We start from the raw sequence: 15648 nt of genomic DNA, 5'->3' as shown, positions 1-15648 counted from the left end.
CCGTCTGTCCCTCCCTCTCTGTCTGTCCCTCCCTCTCTGTCTGTCCCTCCCTCTCTGACTGTCCCTCCCTCTCTGTCTGTCCCTCCCTCTCCACCCCTCCCTCTCCGCCTCTCCCTCTCCGCCTGTCCCTCCCTCTCAGCCTGTCCATCCCTCTCCGCCTGTCCCTCCCTCTCTGCCTGTCCCTCTCTCTCCGCCTGTCCCTCCCTCGCCACCTGTCCCTCCCTCTCCGCCTGTCCCTCCCTCTCTGTCTGTCCCTCCCTCTCCACCCCTCCCTCTCCACCCCTCCCTCTCCGCCTCTCCCTCTCCGCCTGTCCCTCCCTGTCCGCCTGTCCCTCCCTCTCCGCCTGTCCCTCCCTCTCCGCCTGTCCCTCCCTCTCCGCCTGTCCCTCCCTCTCCGCCTGTCCCTCCCTCTCCGCCTGTCCCTCCCTCTCTGACTGTCCCTCCCTCTCCGCCTGTCCCTCCCTCTCCGCCTGTCCCTCCCTCTCCGCCTGTCCCTCCCTCTCCGCCTGTCCCTTCCTCTCCGCCTGTCCCTTCCTCTCCGCCTGTCCCTTCCTCTCCGCCTGTCCCTTCCTCTCCGCCTGTCCCTCTCTCTCCGCCTGGCCCTCTCCGTCCCTCCCTCTCCGTCTCTCCCTCTCCGTCTCTCCCTCTCCGTCTCTCCGTCCTTCCCTCTCCGTCTCTCCCTCTCTGTCTCTCCCTCTCCGTCTCTCCCTCTCCGTCTCTCCCTCTCCGTCCCTCCCTCTCCGTCTCTCCCTCTCCGTCTCTCCCTCTCCATGTCTCCCTCTCCGTCTCTCCCTCTCCGTCTCTCCCTCTTGATCTCTCCCTCTCCGTCTTTCTCCCTCCGTCTCCATCTCTCCTGATCCAAGATGGTGCCGGAGCATGGTGATTCTCTGCGAGCTCTCACAACCAGACCCCTTCCTTTTCTCTTTTATCACCGTTTTGACCTATTAAAACTCTTTTCCACTTCATATAAAATTACTAATAACGCGTTTCTATGTTTTCTTATTTGTTGATGCACCACTGTCCCTCTCTCTCCGCCTGTCCCTCCCTCTCCACCTGTCCCTCCCTCTCCGCCTGTCCCTCCCTCTCCGCCTGTCCCTCCCTCTCCGCCTGTCCCTCCCTCTCTGCCTGTCCCTCCCTCTCTGCCTGTCCCTCCCTCTCTGCCTGTCCCTCCCTCTCCGCCTGTCCCTCCTTCTCCGCCCGTCCCTCCCTCTCCCCCTGTCTGTCCCTCTCCGCCTGTCCCTTCCTCTCCGCCTGTCCCTTCCTCTCCGCCTGTCCCTCCCTCTCTGCCTGTCCCTCCCTCTCTGCCTGTCCCTCCCTCTCTGCCTGTCCCTCCCTCTCCGCCTGTCCCTCCTTCTCCGCCCGTCCCTCCCTCTCCCCCTGTCTGTCCCTCTCCGCCTGTCTCTTCCTCTCCGCCTGTCCCTTCCTCTCCGCCTGTCCCTTCCTCTCCGCCTGTCCCTCCCTCTCCGCCTGTCCCTCCGTCTCTGCCTGTCCCTCCCTCACCGCCTGTCCCTCCCTCACTGCCTGTCCCTCCCTCTCCGTCTGTCCCTTCCTCTCCATCTGTCCCTCTCCGTCTGTCCCTCCCTCTCCGTCTGCCCCTCCCCCTCTGTCTGTCCGTCCCTCTCCGTCTGTCCCTCCCTCTCCGTCTGCCCCTCCCCCTCTGTCTGTCCGTCCCTCTCCGCCTGTCCCTCCTTCTCTGCCCGTCCCTCCCTCTCCCCCTGTCTGTCCCTCTCCGCCTGTCCCTTCCTCTCCGCCTGTCCCTTCCTCTCCGTCTGTCCCTCCCTGTCCGTCTGTCCCTCCCTCTCTGACTGTCCCTCCCTCTCTGTCTGTCCCTCCCTCTCCACCCCTCCCTCTCCGCCTCTCCCTCTCCGCCTGTCCCTCCCTCTCAGCCTGTCCATCCCTCTCCGCCTGTCCCTCCCTCTCTGCCTGTCCCTCTCTCTCCGCCTGTCCCTCCCTCTCCGCCTGTCCCTCCCTCTCCGCCTGTCCCTCCCTCTCTGTCTGTCCCTCCCTCTCCACCCCTCCCTCTCCACCCCTCCCTCTCCGCCTCTCCCTCTCCGCCTGTCCCTCCCTGTCCGCCTGTCCCTCCCTCTCCGCCTGTCCCTCCCTCTCCGCCTGTCCCTCCCTCTCCGCATGTCCCTCCCTCTCCGCCTGTCCCTCCCTCTCCGCCTGTCCCTCCCTCTCCGCCTGTCCCTCCCTCTCCGCCTGTCCCTCCCTCTCCGCCTGTCCCTCCCTCTCCGCCTGTCCCTTCCTCTCCGCCTGTCCCTTCCTCTCCGCCTGTCCCTTCCTCTCCGCCTGTCCCTTCCTCTCCGCCTGTCCCTCTCTCTCCGCCTGGCCCTCTCCGTCCCTCCCTCTCCGTCCCTCCCTCTCCGTCTCTCCCTCTCCGTCTCTCCGTCCCTCCCTCTCCGTCTCTCCCTCTCTGTCTCTCCCTCTCCGTCTCTCCCTCTCCGTCTCTCCCTCTCCGTCCCTCCCTCTCCGTCTCTCCCTCTCCGTCCCTCCCTCTCCGTCTCTCCCTCTCCGTCTCTCCCTCTCCATGTCTCCCTCTCCGTCTCTCCCTCTCCGTCTCTCCCTCTTGATCTCTCCCTCTCCGTCTTTCTCCCTCCGTCTCCATCTCTCCTGATCCAAGATGGTGCCGGAGCATGGTGATTCTCTGCGAGCTCTCACAACCAGACCCCTTCCTTTTCTCTTTTATCACCGTTTTGACCTATTAAAACTCTTTTCCACTTCATATAAAATTACTAATAACGCGTTTCTATGTTTTCTTATTTGTTGATGCACCACTGTCCCTCTCTCCGCCTGTCCCTCCCTCTCCACCTGTCCCTCCCTCTCCGCCTGTCCCTCCCTCCACCTGTCCCTCCCTCTCCGCCTGTCCCTCCCTCTTCGCCTGTCCCTCCCTCTTCGCTCGACCCTCCCTCTCCGCCTGTCCCTCCCTCTCCGCCTGTCCCTCCCTCTCCGCCTGTCCCTCCCTCTCCATCTCTCCGTCTCTCCCTCTCCGTATCTCCCTCTCCGTATCTCCCTCTCCGTCCCTCCCTTTCCGTCCCTCCCTCTCTGTCCCTCTCTCTCCGTCCCTCCCTCTCCGTCCCTCCCTCTCCGTCCCTCCCTCTCTGTCCCTCCCTCTCTGTCCCTCCCTCTCCGACTCTCCCTCTCCGACTCTCCCTCTCCGACTCTCCCTCTCCGTCTCTCCCTCTCCGTCTCTCCCCCTACGTCTCTCTCCCTCTCTGTCTCCCCCTCTCCATCTCCCCCTCTCCGTCTCCCCCTCTCTGTCTCCCCCTCTCCGTCTCTCCCTCTCCGTCTCTCCCTCTCCGTCTCTCCCTCTCCCTCTCTCCGTCTTTCTCCCTCCGTCTCTCTCCCTCCGCCTCCGTCTCTCCTGATCCAAGATGGTGCCGGAGCATGGCGATTCTCTGCGAGCTGTCTGTCCCGCTCTCGCTCGCTGTCTGTCCCGCTCTCGCTCGCTGTCTGTCCCCCTCTCGCTCGCTGTCTGTCCCCCTCTCGCTCACTGTCTGTCCCGCTCTCGCTCGCTGCCTGTCCCTCTCTCGCTCGCTGTCTGTCCCGCTCTCGCTCGCTGTCTGTCCCACTCTCGCTCGCTGTCTGTCCCGCTCTCGCTCGCTGCCTGTCCCTCTCTCCCTCTCTGCCTGTCCCTCCCTCTCTGCCTGTCCCTCCCTCTCTGCCTGTCCCTCCCTCTCTGCCTGTCCCTCCCTCTCTGCCTGTCCCTCCCTCACCGCCTGTCCCTCCCTCTCTGCCTGTCCCTCCCTCTCCATCTCTCCGTCTCTCCCTCTCCGTATCTCCCTCTCCGTCCCTCCCTCTCCGTCCCTCCCTCTCCGTCCCTCCCTCTCCGTCCCTCCCTCTCCGTCCCTCCCTCTCCGTCCCTCTCTCTCCGTCCCTCTCTCTCCGTCCCTCCCTCTCCGTCCCTCCCACTCCGTCCCTCCCTCTCCGTCCCTCCCTCTCCGACTCTCCCTCTCCGTCTCTCCCCCTCCGTCTCTCTCTCTCTCCGTCTCCCCATCTCCATCTCCCCCTCTCTGTCTCTCCCTCTCCCTCTCCGTCTCTCCCTCTCCGTCTCTCCCTCTCCGTCTCTCCCTCTCCGTCTCTCCCTCTCCGTCTCTCCCTCTCCCTCTCTCCCTCTCCCTCTCTCCCTCTCCGTCTTTCTCCCTCCCTCTCTCTCCCTCCGTCTCCGTCTCTCCTGATTCAAGATGGTGCCGGAGCATGGCGATTCTCTGCGAGCTGTCTGTCCCTCTCTCGCTCGCTGTCTGTCCCGCTCTCGCTCGCTGTCTGTCCCGCTCTCGCTCGCTGCCTGTCCCGCTCTCGTTCGCTGTCTGTCCCACTCTCGCTCGCTGTCTGTCCCGCTCTCGCTCGCTGCCTGTCCCTCTCTCCCTCTCCGCCTGTCCCTCCCTCTCTGCCTGTCCCTCCCTCTCTGCCTGTCCCTCCCTCACCGCCTGTCCCTCCCTCTCCGCCTGTCCCTCCCTCTCCATCTCTCCGTCTCTCCCTCTCCGTATCTCCCTCTCCGTCCCTCCCTCTCCGTCCCTCCCTCTCCGTCCCTCCCTCTCCGTCCCTCCCTCTCCGTCCCTCTCTCTCCGTCCCTCTCTCTCCGTCCCTCCCTCTCCGTCCCTCCCTCTCCATCCCTCCCTCTCCGTCCCTCCCTCTCCGTCCCTCCCTCTCCGACTCTCCCTCTCCGACTCTCCCTCTCCGTTTCTCCCTCTCCGTCTCTCCCCCTCCGTCTCTCTCCCTCTCTGTCTCCCCCTCTCCATCTCCCCCTCTCTGTCTCTCCCTCTCTCCCTCTCCGTCTCTCCCTCTCCGTCTCTCCCTCTCCGTCTCTCCCTCTCCGTCTCTCCCTCTCCGTCTTTCTCCCTCCCTCTCTCTCCCTCCGTCTCCGTCTCTCCTGATCCAAGATGGTGCCGGAGCATGGCGATTCTCTGCTCGCTGTCTGTCCCGCTCTCGCTCGCTGTCTGTCCCGCTCTCGCTCGCTGTCTGTCCCGCTCTCGCTCGCTGTCTGTCCCGCTCTCGCTCGCTGTCTGTCCCGCTCTCGCTCGCTGCCTGTCCCTCTCTCGCTCGCTGCCTGTCCCGCTCTCGCTCGCTGCCTGTCCCGCTCTCGCTCGCTGCCTGTCCCGCTCTCGCTCGCTGCCTGTCCCGCTCTCGCTCGCTGCCTGTCCCGCTCTCGCTCGCTGCCTGTCCCGCTCTAGCTCGCTGTCTGTCTCGCTCTCGCTCGCTGTCTGTCTCGCTCTCGCTCGCTGTCTGTCCCGCTCTCGCTCGCTGTCTGTCCCGCTCTCGCTCGCTGTCTGTCCCGCTCTCGCTCGCTGTCTGTCTCGCTCTCGCTCGCTGTCTGTCTCGCTCTCGCTCGCTGCCTGTCCCTCTCTCCCTCTCTGCCTGTCCCTCCCTCTCTGCCTGTCCCTCCCTCTCTGCCTGTCCCTCCCTCTCTGCTTGTCCCTCCCTCACCGCCTGTCCCTCCCTCTCCGCCTGTCCCTCCCTCTCCATCTCTCCGTCTCTCCCTCTCCGTATCTCCCTCTCCGTCCCTCCCTCTCCGTCCCTCCCTCTCCGTCCCTCCCTCTCCGTCCCTCCCTCTCCGTCCCTCCCTCTCCGTCCCTCTCTCTCCGTCCCTCTCTCTCCGTCCCTCTCTCTCCGTCCCTCCCTCTCCGTCCCTCCCACTCCATCCCTCCCTCTCCGTCCTTCCCTCTCCGTCCTTCCCTCTCCGACTCTCCCTCTCCGACTCTCCCTCTCCGTCTCTCCCCCTCCGTCTCTCTCTCTCTCCGTCTCCCCCTCTCCATCTCCCCCTCTCTGTCTCTCCCTCTCCCTCTCCGTCTCTCCCTCTCCGTCTCTCCCTCTCCGTCTCTCCCTCTCCGTCTCTCCCTCTCCCTCTCTCCCTCTCCGTCTTTCTCCCTCCCTCTCTCTCCCTCCGTCTCCGTCTCTCCTGATCCAAGATGGTGCCGGAGCATGGCGATTCTCTGCGAGCTGTCTGTCCCTCTCTCGCTCGCTGTCTGTCCCGCTCTCGCTCGCTGTCTGTCCCGCTCTCGCTCGCTGCCTGTCCCGCTCTCGTTCGCTGTCTGTCCCACTCTCGCTCGCTGTCTGTCCCACTCTCGCTCGCTGTCTGTCCCGCTCTCGCTCGCTGCCTGTCCCTCTCTCCCTCTCCGCCTGTCCCTCCCTCTCTGCCTGTCCCTCCCTCTCTGCCTGTCACTCCCTCACCGCCTGTCCCTCCCTCTCCGCCTGTCCCTCCCTCTCCATCTCTCCGTCTCTCCCTCTCCGTATCTCCCTCTCCGTCCCTCCCTCTCCGTCCCTCCCTCTCCGTCCCTCCCTCTCCATCCCTCTCTCTCCGTCCCTCTCTCTCCGTCCCTCCCTCTCCGTCCCTCCCTCTCCATCCCTCCCTCTTCCTCCCTCCCTCTCCGACTCTCCCTCTCCGACTCTCCCTCTCCGACTCTCCCTCTCCGACTCTCCCTCTCCGCCTCCCCCTCTCCGTCTCCCCCCTCTCTGTCTCTCCCTCTCCGTCTCTCCCTCTCCGTCTCTCCCTCTCCGTCTCTCCCTCTCCGTCTCTCCCTCTCCGTCTCTCCCTCTCCCTCTCTCCCTCTCCGTCTTTCTCCCTCCCTCTCTCTCCCTCCGTCTCCGTCTCTCCTGATCCAAGATGGTGCCGGAGCATGGCGATTCTCTGCGAGCTGTCTGTCCCGCTCTCGCTCGCTGTCTGTCCCGCTCTCGCTCGCTGTCTGTCCCGCTCTCGCTCGCTGTCTGTCCCGCTCTCGCTCGCTGTCTGTCCCGCTCTCGCTCGCTGTCTGTCCCGCTCTCGCTCGCTGTCTGTCCCGCTCTCGCTCGCTGTCTGTCCCGCTCTCGCTCGCTGCCTGTCCCTCTCTCGCTCGCTGCCTGTCCCGCTCTCGCTCGCTGCCTGTCCCGCTCTCGCTCACTGCCTGTCCCGCTCTCGCTCGCTGCCTGTCCCGCTCTAGCTCGCTGTCTGTCTCGCTCTAGCTCGCTGTCTGTCTCGCTCTCGCTCGCTGTCTGTCTCGCTCTCGCTCGCTGTCTGTCTCGCTCTCGCTCGCTGTCCGCCCGTCTCTCGCTTGCGCTCTCGCTGTCTCTCTCGCTGTCTGTCTCGCTCTCTCGCTATCTGACCCCCTCTCCCGCTGTTTGTCCCTCTCTCTCGCTATTTGCCCCTCTCTCTCTCTCTCTCTTTCTCTCTAACTCACTCGCTGTCCGCCCCTCTCTCTCTCGCTGTTTGTCTTTATATCTCTCTCGCAGTCTGTCTCTCGCTCGCTTGCTGCCCGCCTGTCTTTCACTCTCGTGCTGTCTGTCTGCATCTCAGAAGTGTCTATATTGAACCCAAGATTTTCTGTCCAATATGTTGCTGTTGTGGTTGCCTGATTTTCATTGCTCAATGCCTCCTGAGATTGTGGCGCTATAGTTTCAGGAGTCTCCTGGTATGAATGAGGTGGGCTGGGATTTTCTGGCCTCGCACATAGTGGGACCCGTTGCAGTTGGGATGGAACCAGCATTAACTTGCAGAAATTCCAGGCCGTAGTCTGACCTTGGAGCCTGACAGTTTAAAAGCTGCTGGTGTGAAGGTCCGCCGGGGAACATTTCCGGGTGAATCAGAGCACAGAGTACTGGTTGCCTCACTTAGCAATAATGGGAATGGTCTTTTAACAATCATTAAAAATCGCACCAGTACCTCTGGGAGGGCGATGGTCAGTAATCAGAACAGGATCACCTGCCCAGAGACTTTTTAAAACATTCTTTAATACAACGGGGCATTGCTTACATTAAGGCTTGCATTTGTTGCCCATCCCTATTGCCCTTGAATTGAGTACCTTGCTAGGCCTTTTCAGAAATCAGTTAAGAGTCAATCACTGTCATGGATCTAGAGTCACATGTAGGCCATACCAGGTAAGGATGACAGATTTCTTTCTCTGAAAGGACATCAGTGAACCAGGTGGGTTATACAGCAATTAATAGTAGCTTCACGGTTTACTGAGACTAGCTTTCAATTCCAGTTTTCTTTTTCACATAGAAACATAGAAAATAAGAGTCCTTCGAGACTGCCCCACCATTCAGTATGGCCATGGCTGATTATTCAACTCCGTAACCTGCTCTTGCTTTCCCGCCATATCCTTTGATCCCTTTAGCCCCAAGAGCACTACCTAATTCCATTCCGAAAACATAAAATGTTTTAGCCTGGACTGCTTTCTCTGGGTGAAGAAGTTTCTCCTCATCTCAGTCCTAAATGGTTTATTCCTTAGACTGTGATCCCTGGTTCTGGAACATCCTTCCTGCATCGACCCTGTATAGTCCTGTTAGAATTTTATAAGTTTTCCCCCCTCATTTCTCTGAACTCCAGCGAATATAATCCTAACTGACTCGATTTCTCCTCATATGTTAGTCCTGCTAGCCCAGAAATCAGTCTGGAAAACCTTCTCTGCGCACCCTCTATAGCAAGGACATCCTTCCTCGGATAAAGAGACCAAAGCCCTGTATAATTGAAGCAAGACGTCCCTGCTCCTGTACTTGAATTCTCCTGCTATGAAAACCAATATACCATTTGCCTTCTGCACCTGCTGCACCTGCATGTGACTGGTGTTAAGCACACCCAGGTCTTGTTGCCCTCACTTAATCTACAGCCATTCAGATAATCTGCTTTCCGGTTTTTGCTACCAAAGTGGATGACCTCACATTTATCCACATTATATTGCATCTGCCATACATTTGCCCACTCACTCAACTTGTCCAAATCTCACTGAAACATCTCTGCATCCTCCTCACAGCTCACCCTCCCACCCAGGTTTTGTGTCATTTGCAAATGTGACGATATTACATTTGGTTCCCTCATCTAAATCATGATTCTATATTGTGAATAGCTGGAGTCCTCGCACTGATCTCTCTGGTCCCCCACTAGTCACTGCCTGACATTTGGAAAAAGACACATTTATTCTTACTCTTTGTTTCCTATCTACCAACCAGCTTTCTATCCATCTCAATACACTACCCCCTAATCCCATACCCTTTAATCTTACACGCTAATCTCTAATGTGGGACTTTGTCGAAAGCCTTCTGAAAGTCCAAGGAAACTACACCCGCTGGCTCCTCCTCATCAACTCTACTAGGTTAGACCCTCTAAGAATTCCAGTAGATTTATCAAGCACGACTTCCCTTTCATAAATCCATGCTGACTCTGTCCAATTCTGCCAATGTTTTCTAAGTGCTCTGCTATTAAATCTTTGATAATAAACTCTAGCATATTTCTCACTACTGATGTCAGGCTGACTGGTCTATAATTCCCTGTTTTCTCTTTCCCTCACTTTTTAAATAGTGGGGTTACATTAGCTACCCTCAAATCTGTAGGTATTGTTCCAGTCTATAGAATCTTGGAAGATGACCACCAATGCATCAACTATTCCTAGAACCACTTCCTTAAGTACTCTGGGATGTAAATTATCAGGCCCTTGGAATTTATCAGCCTTCAATCCCATCAATTTCCTCAACATAATTTCTCTACTAATACTGACCTCCTTTAGTTCCAATATTATGGCCACTTATTAAAACAAGCACAATTAGATTGCCAATTATTCCTTTCTCATTACACAATTCCTGTCTAGGAATGGCTTGTTCTCTGGTTGTTTCCTCAATGTATTGGTTCAGAAAACCATTCCGTATACACTCCATGACCATTGGCTGTTCATTTCTCCAGAATGTTCTGTAGCTGCTCTAAGACAGCCTTGACCCTAACACCAGGAAGGCAACATTCATTTTTGACAAGGGGTGAATGTGGTAGTATGTATTGGGGGTCATGTGGGACTGAAAGCCCTAATGTCATTGGCTGACAGATCCCGGGTCCTGGTTGGCCGTTGACCTCATACTCCGCCCTGAAGGCGAAGTATAAGAAGCCGGTGCCTTCCCCCGCAGGCCAGTTTACTATCGGGCTGCTGGGGAACAGACACGCTTAATAAAGCGTCATCGACTTCACTCTTTTCGTCTCATGGAGTCTTTGTGGGCTACACACCCCCAATAGTTCAGCACTGGTTTTAGTCTCTTGTGTCATTTGACAATGCGCATGGAAACCTGGGTAAGGGGGGGCAGTGGAATGAAAACCAGGGCCAGGAATTTAATGTGTCGTTTGCAGCCACTCAGTGCAACAGAAACTGAAGCCCTGAAGCCAGCCCCGCAAAAGCTCACTTTCCCGTTCGTAACAAGCACAGATTGCTGCTTTTCAGCACCCAGGACATTGTCCATCTCCAATCCGTCAATGGATTTGAAAGCTGCACAAAGCTGGACTGCCAACTTTGATGGCATGCCTTGCTGGAGTTTTCATCGTGCACTTAACTGCTCTGCCCACACACTCACCATTGGTTACTCAGTATGCCCATCCTTCTCAAGCCAATGTAAAAGTCGGTTGGATGACTCAGTCAAAACCATCGCATTTTTGCAATATTTCTTCAATATTTTTGGAACTAAACTAAAATTGTTCAAAGGCAGTGTTTTAAACAAAACTATTTTTCAAAGAACTGTTTTTTCTCATGGATGTCGCTCACAACAGTTGTCCTGTAGATTCATCTGCTTTTCCTGGAGACTCCAGGACAAGCCTGGAGAGTTGGCTACCCTCACATGAAGAAAACCAGCATCCCAAAAGAGCTGAGCATGGTTTTCTGTAACTCAGACACTGACAGGAATAATGACCTTCTGTTGTGGTTTCTCAGGTGAGTTTAATTCTATTGCCGGGGGATGGGGGGGGGGGCAAAAGTTACAGCACACTTGGGAAATTTATTTCCCATTTTCTCTCTCTGAATACGATGACAGATTAAAGAATTCGGTGACAGACTGTGAGGATTCTATTTCTCCTGTGTATAAAACTCGATGCTGGCCTCTGGACAAGTCCAACATTCTGCAGAGCAAAACACTCTCACTAACCCTGCACTGTTTACTCAAGTATCTTCAGACAAAGGTTTGCTGAGGCCTGGATTTCATTTGATGGGCCCTCCCACTGTTAAAGGGATATTGTCATCAAGAGTTTGTGGCTCGTGAGGAACTTCTTGCTTGCAGACTGAGAGATGGGGAGTAAGCAGGAAACGTAAATATATTATTAATGTAATAATGTTTCTCTCCACATATGCTGTCAGACCTGCTGAGTTTATCCAGCATTTCCTGTTTTTATATTATATATTATTAATGTGGTGTCTGGACTGCACTGAATGAGCCAGATTTCTCAGTCGCACTGCATGCACTCTTTCGCTCCCTTTCCATCAATCCCTCCCGTGCTCTTTCTTTCTCTCACTCTCTCGTTTACTCTCGGCCCCGCCCCCTATCATTCCTCAAAACAGCTGTACTTTAGTTTTGTTACAATGCTCTGTCAAGTTGTCCTTTGGCAAGAGTGAAAGAATTACACCAGCACTGAATCTCGGGGTTTCTTTGTGAAGTTGAAATATTTTGGTGATGGCATTAAAATCTAGTTAATTACAGCATACTTTATCATAGATTATCATAGAATTTACAGCGCAGAAGGAGGCCATTCAGCCCATCGAGTCTGCACCGGCTCTTGGAAAGAGCACCCGACCCACGGTCAACACCTCCACCCTATCCCCATAACCCCATAACCCAGTAATCCCACCCCAACACTAAGGGCAATTTTGGACACTAAGGGCAATTTATCATGGTCAATCCACCTAACCTGCACATCTTTGGACTGTGGGAGGAAACCGGAGCACCCGGAGGAAACCCACGCACACACGGGGAGAACGTGCAGACTCCGCACAGACAGCGACCCAAGCCGGAATCGAACCTGGGACCCTGGAGCTGTGAAGCAATTGTGCTATCCACAATGCTACTGTGCTGCCCTAGTTATAATTGGGAATTTTGTGTGGTAGAGCCAACGGGAAAAGATTTAGTCCATCTGTGTATTGAATGTTATTGGGAAGGGAGTGGGGGTGGGGGAGGGGGGGGCGGCTGCATTGGAATTCAGTGCTATGAGAATAAATGGGAAGAAGTTCAGGCTTCTGGACATCTGCACAATGAAATTTTAGTGCACTGGGATTTAATTTCTATGTTTTCCCGTTTGATAAATGTCTTTCCAATCATCAAGGTGAGGAATATTGATGCCAGTGAGTGGGATAATCCCACTTCAAACGTCCTCGTATCGTCTTGCTAAACGTAGACCGAAGGTCCCTCTACGGTACCTGAATCTCAATTTTAAAAGGGCACTCGTGTACTATAAATGAAAGTGTCAAATTATCACTGATTTGGGGTTTTCATGTATATACAGATAATTGTCACACCATGGCCGAGATTCTCCAAAGTCCCAGCCAAGTGTTGGTGCCGGCGTAAACACCGGAGTGCTGCACGCTGGTGTCAATGGGCCTCCTCCCCAACAATTCACCGCTGTTCAGGGGGCAAGCACGGCGCTGGAGATCTACGCACTCCCGCGTAACATGGGGGAGACGTACAGGGGCCCGGCAATGAGGAACATTGCGCCCCCCCCCCCCACCGGAATGAGCGCGCCCGCCGATCAGTAGCCCCTGATCGTGGGTAATGCCACTGTGGAGCCCCCCCCCCCCGGAGTCGGATCCCTCCCGCCCCCCCACCAGGACGGCCCCCGAAGCCAGAATGCCGAGGTCCTGCCGGGTGGGACCACATGTGAACCGCGCCGGCGGAACTCGGCCGGCACTTGGCCCGTTGAGCACGGAGAATCGCCGCGGGGGCCGCTTTCAACGGCTCCCGACCGGCGCCTTGTCGACCGCGCGCGACTGGCGGGTCTGAGGAGAATTGCGGAAGCACCGTCTTGCCGGATTTCTGGCGTGAACGGCTATTCTCCACCGCTGCGCCCGGCGCGATTCCGGCGAGGAGGGTTGGTGAATCCCGCCCCGTGTGCATAATTGCACAGTTTGAAAAAATGATCAGGATTGGTTTAGGTTTATTACCTAATCCACCTCCAGAGATTAAAATTTGATATCTCTTGCGTTCTGTGGCTTATTTGTTTGTGTTTACTGTATTTGACATACTCTCTCCATGGACAAGAATTACCCCCTATCTGTTAACTGCCCCTGGACAAGGATTATCCCCTATCTGTTAACCTCCCGGACAAGGATTATTCCCTATCTGTTAACCTCCTGGACAAGGATTATTCCCTATCTGTTGACCTCCCCTGGACAAGGATTACCCCCTACCTGTTAACCTCCCGGACAAGGATTATTCCCTATCTGTTAACCTCCTGGACAAGGATTACCCCCTATCTGTTAACCTCCCGGACAAGGATTATTCCCTATCTGTTGACCTCCCCTGGACAAGGATTATCCCCTATCTGTTGACCTCCCCTGGACAAGGATTATTCCCTATCTGTTCACCTCTCCTGGACAAGGATTATCCCCTGGACAAGGATTATCCCCTATCTGTTAACCTCCCGGACAAGGATTATTCCCTATCTGTTAACCTCCTGGACAAGGATTATCAACTATCTGTTGACCTCCCCTGGACAAGGATTACCCCCTATCTGTTGATTTCCTGGACAAGGATTATCCCCTATCTGTTGACCTCCCCTGGACAAGGATTATCCCCTATCTGTTGACCTCCCCTGGACAAGGATTATTCCCTATCTGTTGACTTCCCCTGGACAAGGATTATTCCCTATCTGTTGACCTCCCCTGGACAAGGATTATTCCCTATCTGTTCACCTCCCCTGGACAAGGATTACCCCCTATCTGTTGACCTCCCCTGGACAAGGATTATGCCCTATCTGTTGACCTCCCCTGGACAAGGATTATCCCTTATCTGTTGACTTCCCCTGGACAAGGATTATCCCCTATCTGTTGACCTCCCCTGGACAAGCATTATTCCCTATCTGTTGACTGCCCCTGGACAAGGATTACCCCCTATCTGTTCACCTCCCCTGGACAAGGATTACCCCCTATCTGTTGACCTCCCCTAGACAAGGATTATGCCCTATCTGTTGACCTCCCCTGGACAAGGATTATCCCTTATCTGTTGACTTCCCCTGGACAAGGATTATCCCCTATCTGTTGATCTCCCCTGGACAAGGATTATTCCCTATCTGTTGACTGCCCCTGGACAAGCATTATCCCCTATCTGTTGACTGCCCCTGGACAAGGATTATTCCCTATCTGTTGACTGCCCCTGGACAAGGATTATCCCTTATCTATTGACTTCCCCTGGACAAGGATTATCCCCGATCTGTTGACCTCCCCTGGACAAGGATTATTCCCTATCTGTTGATTGCCCCTGGACAAGGATTATTCCCTATCTGTTGACCTCCCCTGGACAATGATTATTCCTGATCTGTTGACCTCCCCTGGACAAGGATTATTCCCTATCTGTTAACCTCCCCTGGACAAGGATTATCCCCTATCTGTTGACCTCCCCTGGACAAGGATTATCCCCTATCTGTTAACCTCCCCAGGACAAGGATTATTCCCTATCTGTTGACTGCCCCTGGACAAGGATTATTCCTGATCTGTTGACCTCCCCTGGACAAGGATTATTCCCTATCTGTTGACTGCCCCTGGACAAAGATTATTCCCTATCTGTTGACCTCCCCTGGACAAGGACTATCCCCTATCTGTTGACCTCCCCTGGACAAGGATTATTCCCTATCTGTTGACTGCCCCTGGACAAGGATTATTCCCGATCTGTTGACCTCCCCTGGACAAGGACTATCCCCTATCTGTTGACCTCCCCTGGACAAGGATTATTCCCTATCTGTTGACTGCCCCTGGACAAGGATTATTCCCGATCCGTTGACCTCCCCTGGACAAGGATTATTCCCGATCTGTTGACCTCCCCTGGACAAGGATTATTCCCTATCTGTTGACCTCCCCTGGACAAGGATTATCCCCTATCTGTTGACCTCCCCTGGACAAGGATTATTCCCTATCTGTTGACTGCCCCTGGACAAGGATTATTCCCGATCTGTTGACCTCCCCTGGACAAGGGTTACCCCCTATCTGCTGACTGCCCCTGGACAAGGATTATTCCCGATCTGTGGACCTACCCTGGACAAGGATTATTCCCGATTTGTTGACCTCCCCTGGACAAGGATTATTCCCTATCTGTTGACCTCCCCTGGACAAGGATTATCCCCTATCTGTTGACTTCCCCTGGACAAGGATTACCCCTTCCCCTGGACAAGGATTATCCCCTTCCCCTGGACAAGGATTATCCCCTATCTGTTGACTTCCCCTGGACAAGGATTATTCCCGATCTGTTGACCTCCCCTGGACAAGGATTATTCCCGATCTGTTGACCTCCCCTGGACAAGGATTATTCCCTATCTGTTGACCTCCCCTGGACAAGGATTATTCCCGACCTGTTGACCTCCGCTGGACAAGGATTATTCCCTATCTGTTGACCTCCCCTGGACAAGGATTATTCCCTATCTGTTAACCTCCCCTGGACAAGGATTACCCCCTATCTGTTGACCTCCCCGGACAAGGATTACCCCCTATCTGTTGACTGCCCCTGGACAAGGATTATTCCCGATCTGTTGACTTCCCCTGGACAAGGATTACCCCCTATTTGTTGACTTCACCTGGACAAGGATTATTCCCGATCTGTGGACCTTCCCTGGACAAGGATTATTCCCGATCTGTTGACCTCCCCTGGACAATGATTATTCCCTATCTGTTGACCTCCCCTGGACTAGGATTATTCCCTACCTGTTGACCTCCCCTGGACAAGGATTATTCCCTATCT

At 55.5% G+C, this 15648-nt stretch overlaps 1 protein-coding gene across 2 annotated transcripts in view; it reads left to right on the top strand.

Moving 5' to 3' along the window:
- Positions 1 to 15648, top strand: part of gpc5b (glypican 5b) — a 945490-nt gene that overhangs the window by 213114 nt on the left and 716728 nt on the right. The window lies entirely within an intron of this gene.

The sequence above is a fragment of the Scyliorhinus torazame genome, chromosome 14 (assembly GCF_047496885.1).
Source record: "Scyliorhinus torazame isolate Kashiwa2021f chromosome 14, sScyTor2.1, whole genome shotgun sequence".
Lineage (NCBI taxonomy): Eukaryota > Metazoa > Chordata > Chondrichthyes > Carcharhiniformes > Scyliorhinidae > Scyliorhinus > Scyliorhinus torazame.
Note: the sequence above shows the minus strand (reverse complement) of the source record. Positions and strands in the feature narration are given on the sequence as shown.